The sequence below is a fragment of the Adiantum capillus-veneris genome, chromosome 28 (genome assembly GCF_014529385.1).
Source record: "Adiantum capillus-veneris isolate H3 chromosome 28, ASM1452938v2, whole genome shotgun sequence".
Taxonomy (NCBI): Eukaryota; Viridiplantae; Streptophyta; class Polypodiopsida; order Polypodiales; family Pteridaceae; genus Adiantum; species Adiantum capillus-veneris.
In genome coordinates this window covers 129,170,763-129,193,768 of record NC_140958.1, presented here as the reverse complement: position 1 = coordinate 129,193,768, position 23,006 = coordinate 129,170,763, and positions in this window count along the sequence as shown.

Below are 23,006 nucleotides of genomic sequence, written 5' to 3'. Positions count from 1 at the left end.
CTACAAAACCTTCTTGGGAAGTGCCCTGCTGCTCACCTTTTCTCTCCTTCAGCCATCTACAACACCTTATTGGGAAGTGCCCTGTTGCTCTATGGCTCGTCCTGCAGCGCCTGTCCATCCACCTTGAACATCCACAACACGGCGTCATGCAAGCTTAGCACATCTTGCCCGCTGTTCAACACCGCCTTCTGCATGTGTGAGTAGTCCAAGCAACACCCCCATTTTGGCTCGAAGCACCCATGATACAGTACCGCTTGCAATCCCCCTTATGCAAATGACCCACTACGCTTCTCCGTGCTTGGTACTTTCCAAGGCTTCGTCCCTCAGTTGTGAGTACACCCCGCTCCAACCTACAAATCAATAGCCCAACCAAAACCCCGCCCTCTTTGAAGAATCTTCCAGCATTGGAGCGTGTGGTATTCTATCCCAGCCTAAACTGCAAGAATCCAATACCCTCTGCTCCAGGCATCATCATCCTAATTCCTTCCCTTGTAACCACGCGCAGCTGCTCGCTAATATTTAACGAAAAGTCAGCTACTCCACATGCAATACAGGCTCCTGCCCAACTCCTTCCATCCGCCTTGCCTAGCTACACCAGCCTCACTCAGCTCTTCTCTGCCCCTAGCTCCTACCGATTTTCCATGTCCACTCTCCCCTTTCCCAGTGCCCATAGCCCGCTAGCAGCAGGTAAGATCAGTCCAACGTGAGAGGAGGAGGTAGACCTATATCTAAGCGTGTTCTCCACTCATTCCTTGAGCGAGACATTAAGCGAAACAGCCATTTGAACTCGTTTCCCGAAGCAATTGAAGAGGGGCGTCGTGAACCCATGAAGCAATTGAAGAGCGGCGTCATGAGCCTGTGTGGATTCAAAAACACTACCCGTAGCCGACTTTGAATTAGAACACTCTCTCGCTGTCTCACACACACATAACACTAGCATTCACTCACCAGAGGCAAGAGCTATCGCCCGGGGATCGGAATACGTTTTTGAGTGCTTAACATGTAATTTGTCATAAATTACCTTGCAAAAAAAAGTCGATTATGTCTAAAAATAATGAAGCGATTCATCTCCATGGCCTGCATAACCAACTCAAATTCTAGTTTTCGCATCATAACAATGAGTCTTCTTATGAAAAGCTACAAATTTCTTGATCTTTGGAGGAATTTAATCTCAAGACTAGTGGTAGTTTGGGAATTTTGAAGAGAATTTATGACAAAATATTTGGGGTATTTTGGGAATTTTTTATTGAAAGTTAAGCAGGGCTTGAAGCTTTGCGCTCTTCTTCCTCTCTCTCTCTCTCTCTCTCTCCCCCCATCAAAGCAATGGATTGATTCTCTCTATCTCTCTCTCTCTTCCAATCAAAGCAGTGGAATGATTCTCTCTCGCTCTCTCTCTCTCTCTCTCTCTCTCTCTCTCTCTCTCTCTCTCTCTAAAAAAACGCAGCCGTTTTTTGACCTAGTAGACAGCAGTCCACTCTTTTGATCATAACTTCTTCATCCGAACTCCGATTTGGGTGATCTATAGCCTCAATCGAAGAGCACGAAGTCCTCTCTGCATTGATGTAAAGACATAAATTTTCAGAGTTATGGAAGTCATTTTTGTAGCAGCATTTCCAAAGTGAACAGGTTCAACAAAATTGATTCTCATCTCCTATTTTACGTACAATGTCTTCCGGCACTCGCAAGGGTTCTTCTTCTTCAACAAGGTCCACAACCATTGTGGAAAATGATCCAAAATCTCCTAAGTGTGGAGATAGCAACACAACCACCCAACCAACGACATCGGAAACCATGATCATGGCGTACTTGGTATCATTGCAAGAGACCGTAAACAAACAAGGCGAAGACTTACGAGCACTTGCAATGGAGAATGGCACACTAAGGGTACTTGTGGTTGAGAATGAGAATCTCAAGAGGACACTTGAGATGCAAACAACACGTTTGATGCAACTTGAAGAGGAAGTCAAGGAATGTAAATGCTCTCTTGTGGACTTGAATGCTTTGAAGGAGCGGATGAGCAAAGTAGAGCATGACCATGTATTGAAAGAGGAGAAATTTGACACTATGAGTTGGGATGTATGCGACATGAAAAATGTATGCACAAACAAGGTTTGGGCTGATGTATGTGGTAGCAATGTGGTTTCTAATTCCTCACTCATGCAAGCTATGGTTCAAACAAAGAATGTTGAGAATGTGGATGTGGAGGAGTTGAAGAAATGGGAGCGACGTTCCAAGAACATTGTTATTCGTGGAATTCCCGAAGAGAAGTTAGAGACACCTCCTTCTCTTACCATTGTTATTGAATATTTCTTCAAAACCCACTTTGGCATGTCCGGAGTTATGGTCTATGGAGCACATAGAGTGGGGAAGCAAGGAGCTCCTCACTCGGGAGAACAGCCAATTGTATGCACCATGCCGGATGAGACCAAGCGAAAGATTATCCTTGATAATAGTTGGATCTATTTGAGGGATGCAAAATGTTTTGTATGTGAAGATCACACTATTAAGCAACAAAATATGCGTCGCAAGGCATATGAGGAAAAGAATAATAAAAACAAGGAGATCTCTCATGAAGAAAATGTGCCCAAGGAGGAGGCAAGTCTCTCAAGCAAATAGGGATGCGTGACCTATGAGACCGACTTACAATTGAAAATATGCTTTTGGAATTGTAATGGATACCCATGGAATGCGGGGGTTGGCATTGATGAACTAACAAGCAAAGCCGATGTTGTACTTCTTGTTGAAACTTGGGAGCATGATACACAAAGGATTAACGGCTTGGAGGATTACAATGTACATTCATTGATGTTGTCAAAGAATCTCAAGCAACGAACAGGACAAGGAGGGTTAGCATGTATGGTTAAGAAAGGATTGGAAGATTTGTATCAATTGTGAAAGATGACAAGTACAAACGTTATGTATGACTGAAAATTATGACATCAAAAAGAGCACCCATTTTTGTAGCCAGTTGCTACATTCCTTATCATGATTCTCCCTTTTATGCTTGCATGGATAGAGATCAACCATTTTCTGATTTGGAAGAGGAAATTTCTTATTTCAAAGGTGAAGGTGATGTTATTGTATTTGGGGATATGAATGCTCACACAAAAACATTGCAACATGATACTCAACAATTTGATATGCCATATATTTCAAGGGAGTTGGAGGAAGTTCACTTGTATGATCGTACTTCAATGGATGAGAAAGAGCCGGATCACTATGGAAAGTTACTTTTACACATGTATAATAGCACGGGTATGCTCATTTCCAATGGTGTATCTTTGTGGAGTGGAACCAATGGATTTACATGTAGGAGACATAATGGGGATAGTGTGATTGACTATATGCTACTCTCTGAAGCCATCATGTATCGCATAAAGAGTTTTATGTTTGGTCAATGGACCCCGGAATCCAACCATCGCACCTTATGTATTGACCTTTCATGTGGAGAAGCAACTAAGCATGATAATCTCAGCCAAAGGAAAGAGAAGTTATCACTATGTATGGATTTCAAACGGGCACCAATGTACATTGAAATGGTTGAGCAAAAATTATGGATGACAAAGCTTCAATGTGATGCACCATTGGAAACTAAATGGGAAGCTTTCAAGAAAGCTATTTGTTCTTGTGCGGAAGAATGCTTTGCCATAAAGCATCTCCATGGTATCAACAAAGATAGATCACGCAAAAGGTGGTTTGATAAAGAATGTCAAGATGCTCGAAAGTACTTGATAAAGCTTGATGCAACTATGGACAAAGACAACTATCAAAGTCATTTGCATATATACAAGGCATTGATTCAAAAGAAGAGAAGAAGATGGGAAGTAAAGCAATAAGAATTTCAAGTCCAAGAAAAGGCACATGCATGTGGAAGATTTTGGAGAAACTTGAGAGGTAAGCGGGTTGAGAATTTTGGTAACTTGAGTCTAGTGGATATGTACACACATTGTAGGCAATTATATGAGCAAGCAAATACTGAAAAAATACCATTTTATGGTTCACTCCCATGTATGCCATCTTTTTTTACTATTGAGGATGTATGCGGTGGGCTTGAAAAGTTGGCCACTCGCAAAGCGGGAGATCTTCAAGGTATCAAGCCGGAGATGATCAAATGGACGGGAGATTTTACCCATGAGTGGATGTGTGATATGTTCAACCTTTCACTTCAACATGGTATGCCTTATGATTGGAGTACTAATTGGGTTAAGCCTTTGCATAAAGGAGGGGATGTAAAGAATGTAAGCAAGTACCGGACTATAATGATTGGGTCTCTTATGGCAAAGTTGTTTGGGTGCATAATGGAGATGAAATTGAGTGATTGGGCTGAAGAGAATGACAAGCGTGCAAAGGGACAAGCGGGTTTTCGTCGATGCCATAGCACCATTGATCATCTTGTCACTCTTCGTGTTCTCATGGAGGAAAGTCGGTTGAAAGGCAAGCGATTGTATTGTTGTTTTGTGGACTTTAAGAAAGCCTTTGGTATGATTCCACCTAACAATTTGTGGAGAAGGATGGAAGAACTCCAAGTGCCAAGTGAGTTTATGCTTGCGGTTTCTCGAATCTATGAGAAGGTGATTTGTCAATTGCGCATGGGAAGAGAAATTTTAGAAATTTTTGTAAGCACTATTGGGGTTAAACAAGGATGTCCATTGTCACCAACTCTCTTTGGTCTATGCATCGATCAATTGGAACAAATGGTACTTGACTTTATGCAAGAAGAAGGCATTGAAGAGGTCACTATTTGCAATGCGGTAATCATGCTTTTGTTGTATGCGGATGATGTAGTGCCTCTAGCACACACTTTAGAAGATGCACAAAAGCTTATGGTTGTCCTTGAGAACTTTTTCTTGCATAGTGGGCTGATTGTAAATGAATCCAAAACAAAGGTTATGCTTGTGAAAACCAACCATAAGGAGAAGCCATGCATTGTGTACAACAACGAGACACTTGAAGTTGTTGAGAGCTTTAAGTACCTTGGCCTTGAGGTTCCATCCAATCACAAGTGGCATGAATGTGCTATGCGTCATTTGGAAGCGGGAAAGAGAGCATATTATGCATTTGAGAACATGTGTAATGCGGGAAACATCAAGTGTTGGGTTCTCAAGAAGTATCTTTTTGATGCACTGGTGACACCGGTTCTTCTTTATGGAGTTGAAGTGTGGGGCGGGAGCATCTCAAAGTCTACTTGGAAAGAGTTTGAGAATGTCCAAAAGAGTTTTCTTACAAACTTTCTCCAAGTTAAGACACAAGCACCATATATGCTCCTACTTCTTGAGTCCGGATCTCTTCCAATTGAGGTTATGGGCATGGAAAGGGTTGTGGAGTACATGATAAAGATGCGTCAAAACCCCTCACATCGACTTCCTACAATTGCATGGGAAGCAAGAAAAAAAGTTCAAAAGACGCATAAAAGCAAGATCTTGAGCACGGGATGGATGCAAGACATAAAGAAGTGGTTTGGGAGATGGGATGCATTACACTTACTACATGATGCTTCAATTGACTCTCAAGTGAATGAAGCTTTTCTACAATGCCAATGTATTACGGCTTGGGAGAAATCCGATGGGTCACGCTTCATACATTACACCACCTATATTGCCCCCAACTACAAAACCATGTTCTTCGTTGAGAGAGGAAACCGTACTCACACTTACATGCTTGAGCCTATTCCCTTGTCCGCGATACGCACTATCGCAGCAATTCGGCTTAGCTCCCATTTCGTTCGATGCGAGATAGGGCGTTGGGGCAATGGAGAAGAGTCAAATCGATTGTGCACATTATGCTCACTGCAAGTTCGAGAGTCTGAGTACCACACACTAGTAGAGTGCTCAGCTTTTGATCACATCCGAACTTGCTTCTCTCACATTTTCATCCATAACTTAGACCTACACACTTTCCTCTCCCAGCCAAAGTGTGGGCTCTCCATTGCGACTCTCATCACTACAATTTTGGAGCATTGAGAGTCACTCATCAGCCATACACATACTACATCACATGTAACTTTGGTCCCATAGGTCATATTTGACCTCCGAGGACGATAATAAAATCTCTCTCTCTCTCTCTCTCTCTCTCTCTCTCTCTCTCTCTCTCTCTCTCTCTCACTCTCGCTCTCTCTCTCTCTCTCTCTCTCTCTCTCTCTCTCTCATATGCACACAACAACACAAATGACACAGAACACAGCGTTCTCTCTCTTTTTTCTTGAGCAGGGTTGCACATGTGGGCCCAACTCATCTTTCTCTCTCTCTCTTTTCTTGAGCAGGGTTGCACATGTGGGCCCAACTCATCTTTCTCTCTCTCTTTCTCTCTCTCTCTGTCTCTCTCTCTCTCTCTCTCTCTCTCTCTCTCTCTCACACACACACACACACACACACACAATCAATAGAGGTTTGTGTCGCTGTGGATGCAGCCACTTACACAAAACAACGATGCGCTTTTGTCGATGTCTGGCTACACACGTGGACATCAAAGCATCTCGACTCTCTCTCTCTCTCTCTCTCTCTCTCTCTCTCTCTCTCTCTCTCTCTCTCTGTCTCTCTCAGTCAATCGCGACCTGTGTCACCATAGATGCGTTGTACACTTTCCTGAAGGACCGGGGGCCGCCTCTCTCTCTCTCTCTCTCTCTCTCTCTCTCTCTCTCTCTCTCTCTCTCTTTCTCTCTCCACCTCTGCATGCAGTCTTCTCGCTGATCGCATGCCTGCAGTGCACACCACCGGGATTGGCCGGATGAAAGAGGTAGCGCCATGTGGCAATCGGAAACCCTTCCCCTTTTATCTATAATATAGATAGTACACTTCAAATAACTATTTCAAGTAAGTGTTTGAGCTCTCTGATCATCCGCTTGCAAGCGGATGATCATAGATCTTAACATCTCATATGTTTTATGTAGTTTTGATGCAATAGTTTAAAATGGTATACATTGATATATGTGTGTGGGGGCAGGATCCACATTCCGAGCGAGCAAAACCGAGCAACACATTTTTTTGAGCGAAACTTGTCAAAAACTTGATACAAAATGCATACTTACTTAAGTTAACCAAACTAACAAAATGTAATAGTTACTACAAAAAAGTTCTCCACCATAGTTTGGAAGAACGCCATGAAGAACACTAAGAAGAACTTTCTCATGAAGAAGAACACCTAAACATGTCTCTCTTCACTACTCGGGGTGACATCGCTAGTTGAGGGCAAAGCAAACAATTAGACCAAGTAAGCTTGCATGTCATCCGGGTAGATGAGTGTGACAAGGTCTTAGGAGCAACAACATGGACGGCTATCTCGAATTGATAGCTCTATAGCTAGTATGTCATATGATTTTTACATAATAAAAGTAAGGAGAATCTCAAGAGATTCTCTCTCTCTCTCTCTCTCTCTCTCTCTCTCTCTCTCTCTCTCTCTCTCTTTCTGAAATGTAGCGGCTGCCACTTCCATGTCTCCCTCTCTTTATATTTTGGTTACATGGAAGGCTACGACGGCATCTCTCTCTCTCTCTCTCTCTCTCTCTCTCTCTCACGCGCACACACACACTCTTGCGCAATCCAACCATAGAAGACTTTCTGGCTGCTTTCACCTTGTGCAAGATGTTGACGTGCAGAAAGCTGAAGAATTAGAGGGAGCCGTGAGCGAGAGAACTTGATTACGAGCTGGACGCATTTGGAATGCGGTGACTACAGGACATGTCCAACATGCTTTTTTGTGTGTATATGTGTGTGGGGGGGAGGGGGGGGAGAAATTGACAATTGAGATCCGTTTTTGAGTGCTTAGCATGTAATTTGTCACAAATTACATCACAAAAAAGGTAATTATGTCTAAAAATAATGAAGTAATTCATCTCCATAACCAAGTCAAATTGTAGTTTTAGCATATTGTATGATAGACAATCAGTCTTCTTATGAAGAGGTACAAAAAAAAAAAGGAGATATTTACTTTCACAACCATATTTTGGGAATTTTGACGGGCATTTTGGGAATTTATGGCAAAATACGTATTTTGGGAGTTTTTGAAATTTGAGGGTACTTCGGTAATTTTACCGAAAAAAATGCAAGAGAAGAAGCAATAGCAATTCTGTGTGTGTGCCCGCTCATGAGGTCAGCTCTTTGCGATGATGACAGACGACGTCAAAGTTAAAGTGGCGATTGATAAACATCTCTGATCTATAGAGGCCGCACGACGTCGTGGGTTAGCAACGGGCTGGCCTTGGAGCATGCACAATCGAATTGCGGTGCTAGGTGCTAGGCGCCTAGCTAGATGGGAGAGATCAAGGAGGAGGGTGGTGGAGGGAAGCTCAAAGGAGGACATGAAAGCTGTCGCTAGGGTCCTTGCTAAATGCAGCAATTGATCACTTGGCCTTTCATTGCCGCAAATTATTTCCTTGTGATCATGTCCGTCTTCACGTCTGCAAAGATGCACCCATTGCCAAATATAGTACTTGCGGTCGTAGCACTTGTAGCACCAGGTATAGAAGCTTCGAGATCTAAGAAAGGATCAAAGATCCAAGAGAATAAGAAATTCAGGTTGTCGAACTGTGACCAACCCTGCTCCAAGTACTGAAGCTTCAACCTTCGAAATGCTTTCAGTGCAGTGGTTGCACATCATTCAAGAACAAAAACATCAATTGCTACCTGAAAAGGCCTTTCTCAGGCTCTGATTGAAAGCGGGCGAGCTTGGGTGGTAGTCTGTGTGTGTGGCCGCAAGCTTTGTGTTGCCTTGCCATCATCTCACGTGCCCGCTCCTTGCTGCCTTTCGCCTACTGCACCTTCGCTATGATCACGCTTGCACATGCATTCTGTCGATCTGATCCTTCCTTCTCATTCACACTTGGGACAGTGCTCTAAACGGTTCCGCGTCGGTGCAGGACCTTTTCGAGCACTATCCCAAGCAAGAGTGAGAAGAAAATCTGCAAGGAAGGAAAATTCATCTTACTTAAGCGTGGCAATTTGCCTACCATGGTTGCCTATCAGAAAGCGTGCCGCGCCGGCGCGGGACCGTTTTGAGCACTGTCCCAAGCGAAGGAAGTCCGTAAGGAAGGAAAAATCATTTTTGTTAAAAGTGACAATTTTTCCTGCCATTGTTGCCTATTCAAAAGCGTATCGTGCTGGTGCGGAGAGGTTTTGAGCACGTAACGGGTTTTCCTATAATCTCCCTCTCCTCTGCCCTCGCAATATCTCCCCTCCACGCTCCCTTTCATCTCTTTCTTCTCCTTTCCTCCTCCCTCATCGCCCCTCTACGATACATCCCTGATTGGAAGCAAATAGAGTAGTGTGCATAGCATGTGTTGGGTGTTGTTGTTGTTGGGTATCACTTTGTACAAGTGGGCCTCTTGAGGGGTTGGAATTTCGGATAAGAAAATTTATGCTTCCATGGCTATCTATGGTTGCAGTGAGCTCACACATCTTACCCTTCTTGTAGTGTGTAAAGCTTGCGCTCTAGCCTGCATAGAATGTCCCCTTTGTAGAAGTGGTATCTCCGACAGGATCATTACCTTTACGTCCTGATCAAATTCCAAGAGAAAAATCCATCCCCAAAAAGCTTTCATCGATCCCGTAGCACCCTTGTGCTTGTATTGATACTTTAGAGAAACCTTGCAAGAGGTGACCCGTCTTTGCTGATCTCTTAGAGAGCCAGTGCTAGCGAAAGCATAGCTACAAAGGCAACAATGCTAGTAGCAATTGTAGCTACAGAGATGTATACCAAACATGAAAGACACAATGGGGCAACCAACTAAAGCTGCTCTCATGTCTGCTAACACCAGAAGCCAAGCAAAGATGACTACAAAAACTTGTAGCTCAAATGGAGGTGTAAATGTGATCACTTATTATTCTGTATGTCGTTGTGTCAGGGAAGGGTCGAGAACCTGGGATTTCAGCTGGTTACCAATGTGCTCGGACAAGATGTTCCTTTACTGCTTCATTCAAAGTGTTATCAGCATGATGGCATGCATGCATGCTGAAACTACATGTTGCAGGGTTCTAATCAACAACCCAATGCAATGCACTCTGCCTTGTAAAGTTGGAGCTTCTTCACTCTCTTTTATGCTCATAAATCACTATTGACAGTGCCTCTTGCAAGCGGTTTTTCGAAAGATAATCTATGCATTTGTCAATAACAGTTGAAGCATGGGTTTCTCATGGGAAAATTCGAATACCACCATGTGACATTGTCAATGTAGAGAGCTAGCATTTCCTTCTTCAATGGGTACAATGCTTGCAAATGATTGAAGTTCTCTCTGTTGCATTAGATCAGAATTTGGCTTGAAAAAAACTAGAGCTCTTGTTCCCTTATTATTATTATTATGAAAATCAATAATAGGAGTGCCTGATTACCCCCAAAATTTCCAAAACCCCGTATATATTGTCATAAATTCCCAAAGCCCTTCAAATCTTCCAAAATTCCAAAAATAGCCCTTGTTGTGAGAGTAAATTTCTCCAAAAGTAAATTTTTTGGTAGCTCTTCATAAGTAGACTCTATCACACAAGATGCTAAAACTACAATTTGAGATGGTTGTGGAGGCTTTGGAAATGAATTGCTTCATTATTTTTAGACATAATCGTCTTTTTTGCAAGGTAATTTGTGACAAATTACATGTTAATAACAAAAAAACGGATCTCAATTGGAAAAAAGAAATAAAGATTAGAAAATCTTAAACAATCCAACGATACAAGAGTTTTTGGGGAATTTCCACAAATTAGAGGGCATTAGGAAAAAAATGGACTCTCCATGGGCCTTGTAAGAATCCCTAATTTAAAGGAAGCCTGCCAAGATTAAGGGAGACAAAGGCTTTGAATGGGGCTATTTTGGTAGGGTCTCCTCCACCTTTGACCCCTAAAAAGGTAGGGGGAAGGGGGGGTAACCATTTAAAAAGTAGGGAAGGGGGGGGTAAACCATTTGAAAAGTAGGGGGATAGGGGGTCTTCTCTCTCTAACTTTTTGGCCAACTTGTAAGTGGCTTCTTAACTCTTCCATGCCACCTAAGCAAATCCGTGGGTCAAAGAGGTCAAAAAAATGACTTTTTTCAAAAACTTTCAAAAAAACTCTATTCCCCCCTAAAAAGTATCCCCAATATATACACATAATGAAAAAAAGTTTTTTAAGTTAAATTACTCAAAATTCAACATTTTTTGACTCCCTCCAAACTTTTAGGAAATTTTCCCCAAAATTGAAAACTTTCTCTCCTAATCTAAGCTCCTCTCCTACACCCATCCCCCTTGCACCTGCACCTACTGCTGCACCTACACACCCATCTCTCCATTCTTCAAGCTCCATCTCTCCATCCTACAAGCTCTATCTCTCCATCCTTCAAGATCCATCTCTCCATCCTACAATGCCTCTTGACGACGTGACCAATGTCCCAGCAAGCTCTTCACGCAGTAGGTCTCCAGGGCTTTTCCTACGCCTACCTCAAGAGTATGTTCCGACAAAGAAAACATGCTTGGGTACATTACCTTCAGCCAACGAACGCCGCGCTCAAGGGGAGAAGAATGTGGATCTCTGGACAGACGGATGCTTGTATCCAAAGGATCCTTCTCTCAATGTTCATCCGTCTTTTACAAACATTCCATCACTGTTGCAATACGTTGGAAATGGAGAGAAAGGTTTGTTGGGCTACTGCAAGAGACTCAACAAACACGAGATTGCGCGGTCCGAGATCTACTTGCGTCATTGGCAGTTGCTCAATGGGAGTTTCCACAATCTTCAAGATCAGATGCAAACAGCTACTAGTGCGCTTGAGGAGGCAAAGAGCACCATCACAACCAAGGAAAATGTAATTAAAAAGCTTGAGGATACTCTTTCACACATGAAGAGTACTGCCATGGGAGGTAGGGTGAGGAAACGAGAGTTGTCCGAAATTCAGACTCTTGCACCACGTGGAGGTGCAAGAAAAGGAAGGGTGACAGCTATGAGGTAACATGTTTTTTCCCTCATGTTGTTTAAGTCTAATATGGCTCATCATTGTTGTTTTGGGCAATAGGAACTTCGTCCAAGAAACGTACGACGGCGAGAATGCGGAAGCTAGGGCTACTTTACTGCATTCTTGTTTCAACAAAGAGGATTTTATTGGGATGCTTGATGCTCCAGAGGCAAAACACTTGAAAGACGCAATCACTAAGAGAGTTCTTAGTGATTTTTCTAATATTTTCACTGATCTAGATGTTCAGGATATTTGTGATGTTGTTGGGGTTAGTACCAAGGGCTATCAAGCAATACATCAAGTGTTAAAAGATGCATTAAGAAGTCGAGGAGTCATGGAAAACCTATTCCCACTTCCTCATAGAGTGCAGATTGCCAAGAAGGTGTCAAATGAAGATGTTGTTCACCGATTAGGGGACTACTTGTATATTGAAGACACGATGCCTCTACAGCCGCTCCGTAGCAAATCACAAGGAAGGAAGGGCCGCGGGAAGGGAAGCGGTGTTGTTTCTAACAGTGTGTTGTGGACCAAATGGTTTGTTTACACCAAATTCAACAATATCTTTGTGGACTTGATACGATTGCAGCAGTCCATGGCTGTTTTCTACAATTTGAGTGATGCAGGTTAGTTTAGAGTTGCATACATGCTCTATGATGTGTCATAACAAGCATTCTGAGGCTTTATGTTGTTGGCAGTTCTTGAAGGCAAGCTTGTGTTCGTGCTGAAGTTAGATGAGTGTGTAATTGTTAAAGGGAGAAAGTTGGAGAGAATGAGCATCACGCTTATGAATGAAGCCCTAGCTTATGCCAAGCAATCTTGCAGTTCGAGTGAAGCGACAAAGCCCTCTTTTAGTGTGCAATCAGAGAAGGATATATGGTCTCTTGGTGCAATTGAAGTTGCGAAAGAGACACATGAAGTCCTTGCATGGATTTTCAGTAGAATCCCACGGGTAACAGAGGTCATTAAAGCTCAAATAAACGGTGAGAAGCTCATGGTTCCAGGACGTGGGGAGTTTGATGTTGAATGGCATTTAGGTGGTGATCTAAAGACCATAAAGTGCATGCTTGGATGCAAACAAGGTGCAAATTCTTTACTTCCCTGTCCATTCTGTACGAAAGGGCACAAGACAAGTCGAGCAACTCAAGTGGAAGGTCAGGACGAAGATAATGATGACCATATAAATAGATAGTGGCAAAATTCGGTTCTTTCATGTGATATGCTGCAGGTGCTCAATAGGGATAGCAAAGATCCTGGGTGGAACCCCATAATTCCTTTCTCCCTCAACAATGTTCACTTTTGTACATTGCATGCGTTTATGCGAATATTTGATAGGATCCTAAAGCATCACATTGATTATACTTTCACAATGAAGCCCCTTCAACGGTCAAAAGACTCCTTGCAAGGGGTGGAGACGCTCCTTAATGAGATTGGATGTCACCGATCAAGGGTGAACATTGTAGTAGAGACTTGTAGGGAGAAGACATATGAGGTGGCACAGAACGTTTCCATGAATGGAGCCAAGGCACATCGATTTTTCAAGAAGATGTCAAAGTCTCCAATGCAGGTATCCAAGGCAAGTGTCGATCTAGCAAGTGAGAAGCGGTGGAGTTGTGGAAAGATTTGTGTTCATGCATGACAGACAAAGATCCCAATGTGGAGGTTGCTAACCAACGCAAGCTAGTATGGTCATCCTTTCAAAAGGTTGTGCAATTGATGAATCTTTCAAGCACCACCGTTGAGCAGCGAGAGGAGTTCAAGAAGGTGCTTTATGAATTCACAAAGGTTGCTAAGGATGGATGGTCTGAAAGCAAGATTACACACTGCATGGTTTGTTTTAACGGACTTAATACATATGCAATGTTTGAAAATGCAACTTTTCTATTCGCTTATCTCCTTTTTGGTTGTTTTAGCACATTCTCTATGCGCATGGTGCATACTTCATGGACCGCTATGGTTATCTTGATATATGGAGTACACAAGGCATGGAGAAGTCCCACTATCGAGCAAAAGGAGTCTACTTCAAGAATACTCGGCATGGTGGTGGTAGTTCACACTCCAACTACCTCCAAGAGATGTTTAACTGGTTTTTTAGCCACACCTTTGGGAGAACTCGTACTATTGAGAAAGCAAGAGAATCGATGTTAGCAAAGGAGTTACGCAACGCTTCCCGTACTTCAGCATTCGAGAAGTGGAAACGCTTGCGAGCATCCCTGGGCCATGAAGCTTGGCGTGCAACTAAATATCGAAAAGGCAGCGTTTGGGCGTCGCGTCAGCCGTCCGCATGATCCAGGTTTAGTTGTTAAATTCAATTGCTTTATTTGAGTTTCACTCAATTGGCCGCATAGTGTGAAAGGGCCCAAATATCAAAAAAACCTATTTAAAGGTTGAAGGGGCTCATTTTGTCATTTTCCCTACTAGGTGCTACCATGGCAAGAACAAAACAAACAGCTAGGATTGCATATCCAGAGGGGCCGGATGGCCAACGACTCAAAGGTACAACAATAGAAGCTGAAACTTCACAAGCTCAAGGTGAAGTCCACACAGAAGAAGCTGGAGCTTCAAATCAGCATGGCCAGTCCTCTACAGCAGCAAAAGAGAGACGGAAGCATCGCCTTGTTGTCTATTCATCAGACTCTAACGATTATGATGGCAATAGGGAGGATGAGAGCGACCAGGGCAAAGAAACAAACAGCCAAAAGCAACCATCAGAAGGCTCTGAAGAGACGCAAACGGATGAAGATGCCCCATGGGTTGGCGTCCAAATACAAACTTATCAGGCTCACATGTCTATTGGGGGTAAGACACTTCCTAAAGGGAGTGGACCTACACCATCACATCCGGTCAATAGTGAAGAGCACGAATCAGATGGAGAGTGGGTGGAATCAGATTATGAGGTGTTGGAAGTGCCTGTGCAGAAAAAAAAGAGAAAGAGCATTGTCTACAAGAAGAGGAAGCAAGCTGCCCCGACTCGTGTCAAAAATGCACCTCCACGTCGACCTCAGAAGGTACGAAAGTGCAGCCGTGCTTTTGCGTAGATTCGACACTATTAAAAGAGCATCGAGCTCTTGATTCGGAGGGCCCCTTTTAATTTTCAAGGCTATGCAGGGAGGTTTTGCAATTGTACAACACTCAGTTTCGGATGGGCGTCGTGGCCATAGAGGCAGTCCAAGAGGCAGCAGAGAAATATTTAACTGGCATATTCGAGGATTCTAACCTCTCATGTGCCATCCATGCAAAGCGTGTAACCATTATGCCCAAGGATATGCAGCTTGCTCGCCATTTGCGCCATGAGGAGTAGCTTGTAATTAGGCATCAACCTTTTTGTATTTACGGAACTCCAAGATTGGGAAGAATTTGAATACAAGAGTCTTTTGATTGTATATCCCACTCTGTGCATTGTATTGGGAAGAATTTGAATATAAGCGTCTTTTATTGTATACCCCACTGCGCATTGCATTGTTTTAATTCTGTACCATGCAATGTAGCCCTGGTTCAAGTTTTGTCTACCTTCTATTGTATGTATGTAGCCATTAGCTTGTTATTGTGAAAAATTGCCTACGTTTAGCTCCTTGGCTAAGTGGGGCATGCACTTCCTGATGTATCCATGCTGTGTGACTCACTATTGCATGGAAAAAATATCTACAAAGTGTTGAAAATGGCTTGGAATGCCCCCAAATTGGCTGCCACAAGGGCGCGCATTTGGGGCTTCTAGAGGCCTATGGATGGACACAATGCGCCCTTGTGGCATTCTTTCCTAGTGCTTTCCAGACACTTTCCAGTGGTTTCCAGACAATTTTGACAAGCAATAAGTATGTTTTGTTTGCTTCAATGCTTCAATTAGCATAGATGCTGCTGGCAATCATCCCCCCTTAGTCCATGTCAGTCCTATACTCCAAAAAGGGCTTAGATATTGCCACAAAGTTTACTCTTGTGGTTTGTTAATACAACTTTAGGTATCTGGGGCAAGATGGGCTTAAGGTTACCCGGTCACTCTGTTTTGTAACTGGGTATGCTCCTATACTCCAAAAAGGGCTTAGATATTGCCACAGTTTACTCTTGTGGTTTGTTGATACAACTCTAGGTATCTGGGGCAAGATGGGCTTAAGGTTACCTGGGTATCCATGTCTTTCTCTTTTGCAACTGGGTATTAATGTCTTGTCACTCTGTTTTGTACCTGGGTATGCTCTTAGATGTATCCAATTTCATCTGTCACAAGGGCGCGCATTTGCTCAATTCATCAGCTGATGGAAAGCCCCAATGCGCGCCCTTGTGGCAGCATATTTTAGGGACTTCCAAGCCCTTTACTAGTCACATACATAACTTTGGAAGCCTAGATATAACAAAGTATGCATTTTTTAAATTTTAATGCCTGCCAGACCCTTTAGTAGTCATAGGAGAAATTATGGTGCTTCTCATACACAATGGAAGCCCAACATATAAGAAATTCAAAACCTTGCAAGAAAGAGAGTCATAGACAGCAAAAAGTAGTTTCATTAAAGAAATCAATGCTTTACATGATATCCGGCTTTTGCTTTAGGATCTTTCTAATTACAATTTTCTGGCGCTTGGCCTTTTGGGGTGGTTCCCTGTTAAGTAAAGTGGTTGTGATTTCTTGGGTGTCATTAACCCCTACAGCTTGGTTCATGCCGACAGGGGCAATAAGGCGCCCGCGAAAGTTTACACCGAAAGTGGATATTGCAAAATCTTCTTTACAAGCACTACAAGATTGGCCGTTTCGGCAAGTGTTGTTAAACACAACGCTTTGGAGAGTGAACGGAGAGCAAAAATGTTGTAGCGACAATTGGGAGAGTAGTCGGCATGGACAAACACCACGACACCAATGGGAAGTGTGCCGAGGTAGTGATCAAGTGCCGCTTGAGGTCCGAACGGCGTCCTCCTCCCCCCTGACCGTTGTGCCCAGGCGTCAACCTCCAGAACATCCTGCAGAACATAGGTTTTCTGAGATATGGCACATAATTATCATATAAAATTAACAAAATCATTTGTAACAATCAAATGTAAGTGAGCATCTATACCTCTTGTCTACGATCCTCCTCATCGGCATCCGGGTGCAAGTAAAGATCCACGCTTGACTTTCCCTTTGGATCAAGCAAAATAGGTGTTGCAGCAGGTGGTGGTGAATCCACTCTTGCGTGTTTAGCCAAACACATGGCTTGCACGGCCACAAACTCCTCCTCAGAGACCTTGGCCTGCTCAGCCGCTGCCACCTCGGCTTGTGCGATCGCCATTGTGTCCGCAAAAGTATTCCCCATGGGCAGTAGGAGATCATCGTCATGGGAGGTGGTGGTATCAAGATCAAACTTGCCATGGGCATCGAGGATGGCAAAACACTCATCCATGTGAAGCTCAAAGGATTTCTCCAGATCATGCATAAACACAAACTCCTCCCCACCCACCACAATGGAGGAGAAGCGGGTAATCTCTACCTCAGGGATGGCATCTCGAGTGGTGGTTCCTTCTGGCGGTCCGGAGGATGAACCGACTGATGGAGAGGCCTCCAAGAGGCCTTGAATCCCTACAGGGTAGGTCAAGGCAAGAGTCCTCTCCTCTGCGGATGAGTCAATGGCCGCGGGCTTGGGGTCCTTCACATCAGCCAATACCACGCCGATCTGCAAGTGAGGTAGCACTATGTCAGGGCCTGCTGGGCACTCGTGAAGGAGGAAGATCATTATGGCTTGAACAGAGAAAAAAGTGTTTCCGATCCTTCCCTTACGCATTGCTCGCACATCCACAGCTTCAAGCCGAACATATTGTCCGACGGGTTGTGCTATGGTGGCAAAGCGTGCAAGCCGTTGATGAAATGGTATGTCCCCTTGGTAGATGTGGTGGAGAAGGCCTTCAGGGACCCATTGCCCTGGCCGGTTTGGTAACTCAACAATGAATCTCCCCATGCACGTGGAAATGTATGAAGTAATGTGCTCAAGAGATTGAGAGTGGAGGGTCAAGGTGGTTTCCAAATCGGGTTGGGTTGTGAAAAATGCTTGAAGCTCAGGGCGATTTGCATGCCCAACCTTAGTAAGGAATGCATCTAAAGCACTAGTAGCATCCATTTCTTCTCTTTGCGTGATTGGGTATGCTAGGTCTCTCTGCAATGCTGGGATGAAAATGGTGAAATGAGGAGGTGGTCCTCCTTATATAGACATATTCCATCTCGAAAAAAAAATAAAATATGCATTTCAAAAATAAATTTACACCACCTTAAAACTCAAGTACAAAATCAAGTACAACACCTTAAAACTTTTCAAAATCTTTAATAAAATATCCAATATATAAACGATTAAAGTTACAAGCCAATTCACTTAGACAAGATGATTTCATCTGTAGCCCAATCTTTGTAAACAAGCATAGTGGCCTCCATCCGCCTTCCAATCTATACAACCAAAAATGGCCAATCAAAATACAAAAACCCACAAAAAATAAGAAAAGGTAGCTAAGCAAGCACAAAGCAGGCCTTGCGTTGTTCTAGTTTGAAACTTGCATTACCGACATCCTCGAATCCCATTATGACAAAGTGTTCCCGAAGATTGGCAAGAGTCCAATGCGGATTCACTGCAACCACCTCCACCTCGTTATTGGGCATGCGGACACGAATTTCAAAGGATTGAATCTCTTCGGCTGTCAGCTGCAAGGGTATCCATTTCCCATCTTTGTGCATCCACCTCTCATAGCTAAATCGTGCATACAAGGTGCACCTTGCTTTCAAATACCGAAGGCAAAGTTGTGTGGGGGACACATTGCACTTATAACGGTCACCATCATGCAAACCGTCAACGTAGCCCCAATTGACACCTAGAATGGTGTCCATTGCATCTATGTCAACTTCTTTGCAAACAAACATTGTTGGTGTTTCTACAATCGGCAGAGAGCGGAATGCATGCACAAACAAATGAATGGGACAATGCCAACTGAGACCCACTGATCTGGTTGCCTTACCAAACTTTAGGGACCCTTGTAAAACTTGCAACACCTTGCACTAGAAAGAAAGCAAAGCCCAATGGTCTGGAGTTGGCCATTCTGCACTCTACAATGAGGGTGTCTCCACGGCTTCTAACCTACCATAGCTTTGGCTTGACTTCGGCACCACGTACTTGTGGGAGTACATGAATATTCGCTGCTCGATAAGTTTTTTCGATGAAACATTAGGAAACATAAGCTCCCCAATGTGAGCATGCACAACCATGAACGTGCCTGAGAGGCACTCAAGCGGCTGCTCCTCAACTAAGTTGGATGGAAAAACATCTTTACAAATGTCCTTAGTTAAACATAATGATCACATAAACGTAAACATGACATATGCATGGGATAGCTAAACCATGAAAACTTACAATGAGGTGCAAATTGAGTTGAAGCTCTCTTGAGGTGGAGCTCAGCTGCACTGTAGACGTGTTGCACGATGGCCACCATTCCAGACTTTGTTTCTTTGAATGCCAATAGCCGTCCCTTCTAATGACATTCCAATACGCCTCGACACCGTACGCGATGAGGTCCAGCATGTGACGGTTGCATGTAGATCCATGCAACCTTCTTGAATACTTGTGGGATCCATACCCCCTTTGAGTCTTTTGTGTTGTGCAACACAATCTCCTCTATCTCTGGTTTGGGCCGTCTATGTGTGGACATGCTTGGGAAGTTGGGCTTAGGAAGGGATTTGAAAGAGTTGAGTACTGAGAGGAGGGTGAGGTGAGCTGCCTATGGTGGCTTTGACAGTGGAGATAGAGAAAGAGGGGAGGAGTGAGAGGTAGAGAGGATAGTGGAGCTGTGGGCTATGGAGTGTGGGACTGTAGAGGGTTGATGAAGGTGTGAGAGAAGGGGGAGCTATGGAGAGAGAGGAAGAGAGTGGTGGAAAGCTTTTGGCTATGGCTGCCTTGACTGTAGAGAGAGAATGGGAGGGGAGAAGAGGGAGAGTGTGGGAGAGAAAAGTAATGAGGGAGAGAGAGAAAAGTGGATTTTGGGGGGAAAATTTGACTTTTTAAAGTTAGTTTATGTTTTGGGGCAGTTTTGGAGGCAAATGGGTCAACTTTGGAACTTTTAAAAAAAATTCAATTTTTAGGGTTTTTAAGTATGCGCGTTTTTTTTTTGGGGGGTCCCTCCCTCTTCTATGACACCTCTCTCCTCCTATTTACTCCCCCCCCCCCCCAGCCTACCTCCCACCTCTCTCTAAGAACCAAGCATTAAAGAGGGAGACAATTAGGCTGCACCCCTACCATTCCTCCCCCTCTAGGTGATATCCCAAGAGCCTTCTCATTGGTTCTCCCTTAAGCCTTCACTAATCAAAAAGGCCCAAGGAGAGTCCATATTTTTCCGAATGGGTAATTTGGTAATTTTCCCATAATTAAATGTACTTCTGTGAGGTACATGATTTACCTAAACTTGGGATTGTTACTACCCATGACCCAACATCCGTGATAAGCAATCCCCTCCTCAATTTTGATGTTAGAGAGAGAGAGAGAGAGAGAGAGAGAGAGAGAGAGAGAGAGAGAGAGAGAGGAGGGTTATTGCCGAATGCTTTGTTGCAGTAGGTTGACCATGGTCCACCATGCAAGCACTCTTTCTCCACCTTCCCTCATCGTCCCTTGTGAAAGACCTACGCAACAACACGCCTTCTCCTTTTCTCCCACTTTGTGATCCTTGTCCTTCTTTGTTTCTAGGCTACGATTGTGAGTTAGTAGCTCCTTTCACTTTAATGGGCATCCTTAAAGATTCATGCCAATTTTGGATTCAAAATGACTGCCCCCCCCCCCCCCCCCACTTTCTTGATCCTCAACATGACTTGTCTATTCCCTCTTCTTGTGATATGTTTGAAAGTAATGCCATGTTAGTGTTGTAACGTAGAGTAGAGCGCAAAACAAGATGGATTCATTTCCCTTCTCATGTCATGGTTCTTAATAGGACTCCTTTTTTCTCTCTTTCTGTACTCTATCCGAATGTATGCTGCGTCGGCACGAAGATGTTTCAAGCATAAAACAAAGCAACATTTAGATATCGTGCTTATATGTCTTCTCAGTAACCACTTCACTTCAAGCGCTTGATTAATAGCCTTTCATGGATACAAGAGGATGAGTAGAGCTTGTCAAAGGCACTTGAGGTCTCGCTCAGATTTTCCTTTTGCTCGGTAAATTTTGCTCGGTGTATGGTAAGACTCTGTGGGTGTGTGCACGTGCATACTCTTAAATAACTATATTTTAATGAAAAATATATATGTCGCATAAAATTCTCAAATAAAAAAGAGAAATAATTTTTGTAGTTTAAAATAACCACTAAAACTAATCTCTTTCTAAGACAATACTATACTTCAAATAACTATTTCAAGTAATTCATATATTTTATGTAATTTTGATGCAATCTTTAAAGTGGTATACATTGATATATGTGTGTGTGTTTGCACGTGCACGCTCGTAAATAACGATATTTTAATGATATTCCCTTGCACAATGGTAAGGTACTGTTAAGCTCTCACTATCTTCAAAGTTTGCTACCTCCTTCATGTGTTTTTCAGGGACTACATGCAATTATTCAAGAAGAATACCGTTCATCTGAGCTTTCTATGACTGCGCATTGTGACCATGAAGGCAATGAACACTACTTGAGTGATGTTTCTTTGTCAATCAAATATCTATTATTGCTCACCATAGAGTGTTTTTATGTATCTGATAGCGACAATATGAAGATAAACTGCAACAAGGACACAACAAAAGTGTTTGATGATATGAGACCTATTGATGGTGAGGGGTGTATTGAAGTACTAGAGCTTGACGGTGAATCTGAAGACATAGATGATAGGCCATCTATGTCCATTATTCAATGGATACAAAATGGAAAAGGGTCACCTCGACTTAAAAAGCTATTAAAGAAAGTGTGGAGATTCTCTACAAGTAATTGAACGTCCCCCCACCAGCCATGTCTATTTGTGTTTCCAATTTCCTGCAACTTTTGAAAAAATTAAGAGAATGGAAGGGATGGAGCAAAAAAATGATAGTCATCTCTGGACATGACTATCCCAAACAATCATGACAATAGCTTGTATAGTGAGGCTAAGTTATTGCCTTGGGAATCTACAATGGCTCCAATTGTCCTTTCCATTTCACATGAATTAGAAAAAGTTCGACAATAATTGTTTCCATGGTCATTTGGACAGGCAATTAAGTAAGGGATATCCTGCAGGTGAAGGAAAATAAAAAATTTACTATCACTATTGCCAAAAAACTGTGACATGCATTGATGTATGCAAGGCTATGATCTACTATGTTTTCCCATTGGATGAGAGTATGACTCGAATGGTACTTCATATTGGAAATCATGAGCATAGTGTTCAACCAGGCACCTCAAGAGCCAATATAGCAAAAGTGTGAAATTTGGTTAGCACAGTTCTTAAAATAGAGAAAGGTGGACCACAAAAAATACTAATGTTGTTAGCTCGACAAATTCTGTTTGAATCTTTGACAAGAGAAGGTGAGGAAGTCATAAAGCTGATCGAGGTTTACTTGGTTTTTTGGAGGAGATGATGCCACTAGTGCAAAACAACGGGTATGCATGGATTGAATATAAGCAAGTTACTATTCATGTGTCTTATGTTTTTATCTTTGGTATGTTATGTCATTTACATTAATACGGATATTGCATGTAGATTTAAAGGTCTAATAACCAAATAAAAGGCAACACAAGTTTTTTAGATGGGTCATGACAATATTTTACAACTACAACGACGCTGTATGTTTCCCTTTTTACATGGCAGTAGATTTCCGGGACAAGGCAGTTGGACAAGAAAAATGTTACCTTCTCAAGATGTCTACAAAAGGTCCTGCATCATGTGTGGATCTAGTAAACCCAATGAGACAAACTCGGCAAGGTGACTTGAGGAATGCTTGGGTTCACTTTGATTGTACGTATAGGATAGATGGATGGTCAACAATGTCGTGTATGATCCGGGGTAAGTTTTCTTGTGATTGGAAATATCAAATATTTTATCTTCCAAAAGGTTTGTCCTAATATTTGCATCATATTTGGTCAGCATGCGAGCGTTGCAAGTTATCACAATTTGTGAAGCAAAAGAGAAGGATGAGGAGTCTCAAGTATTGTTTTGG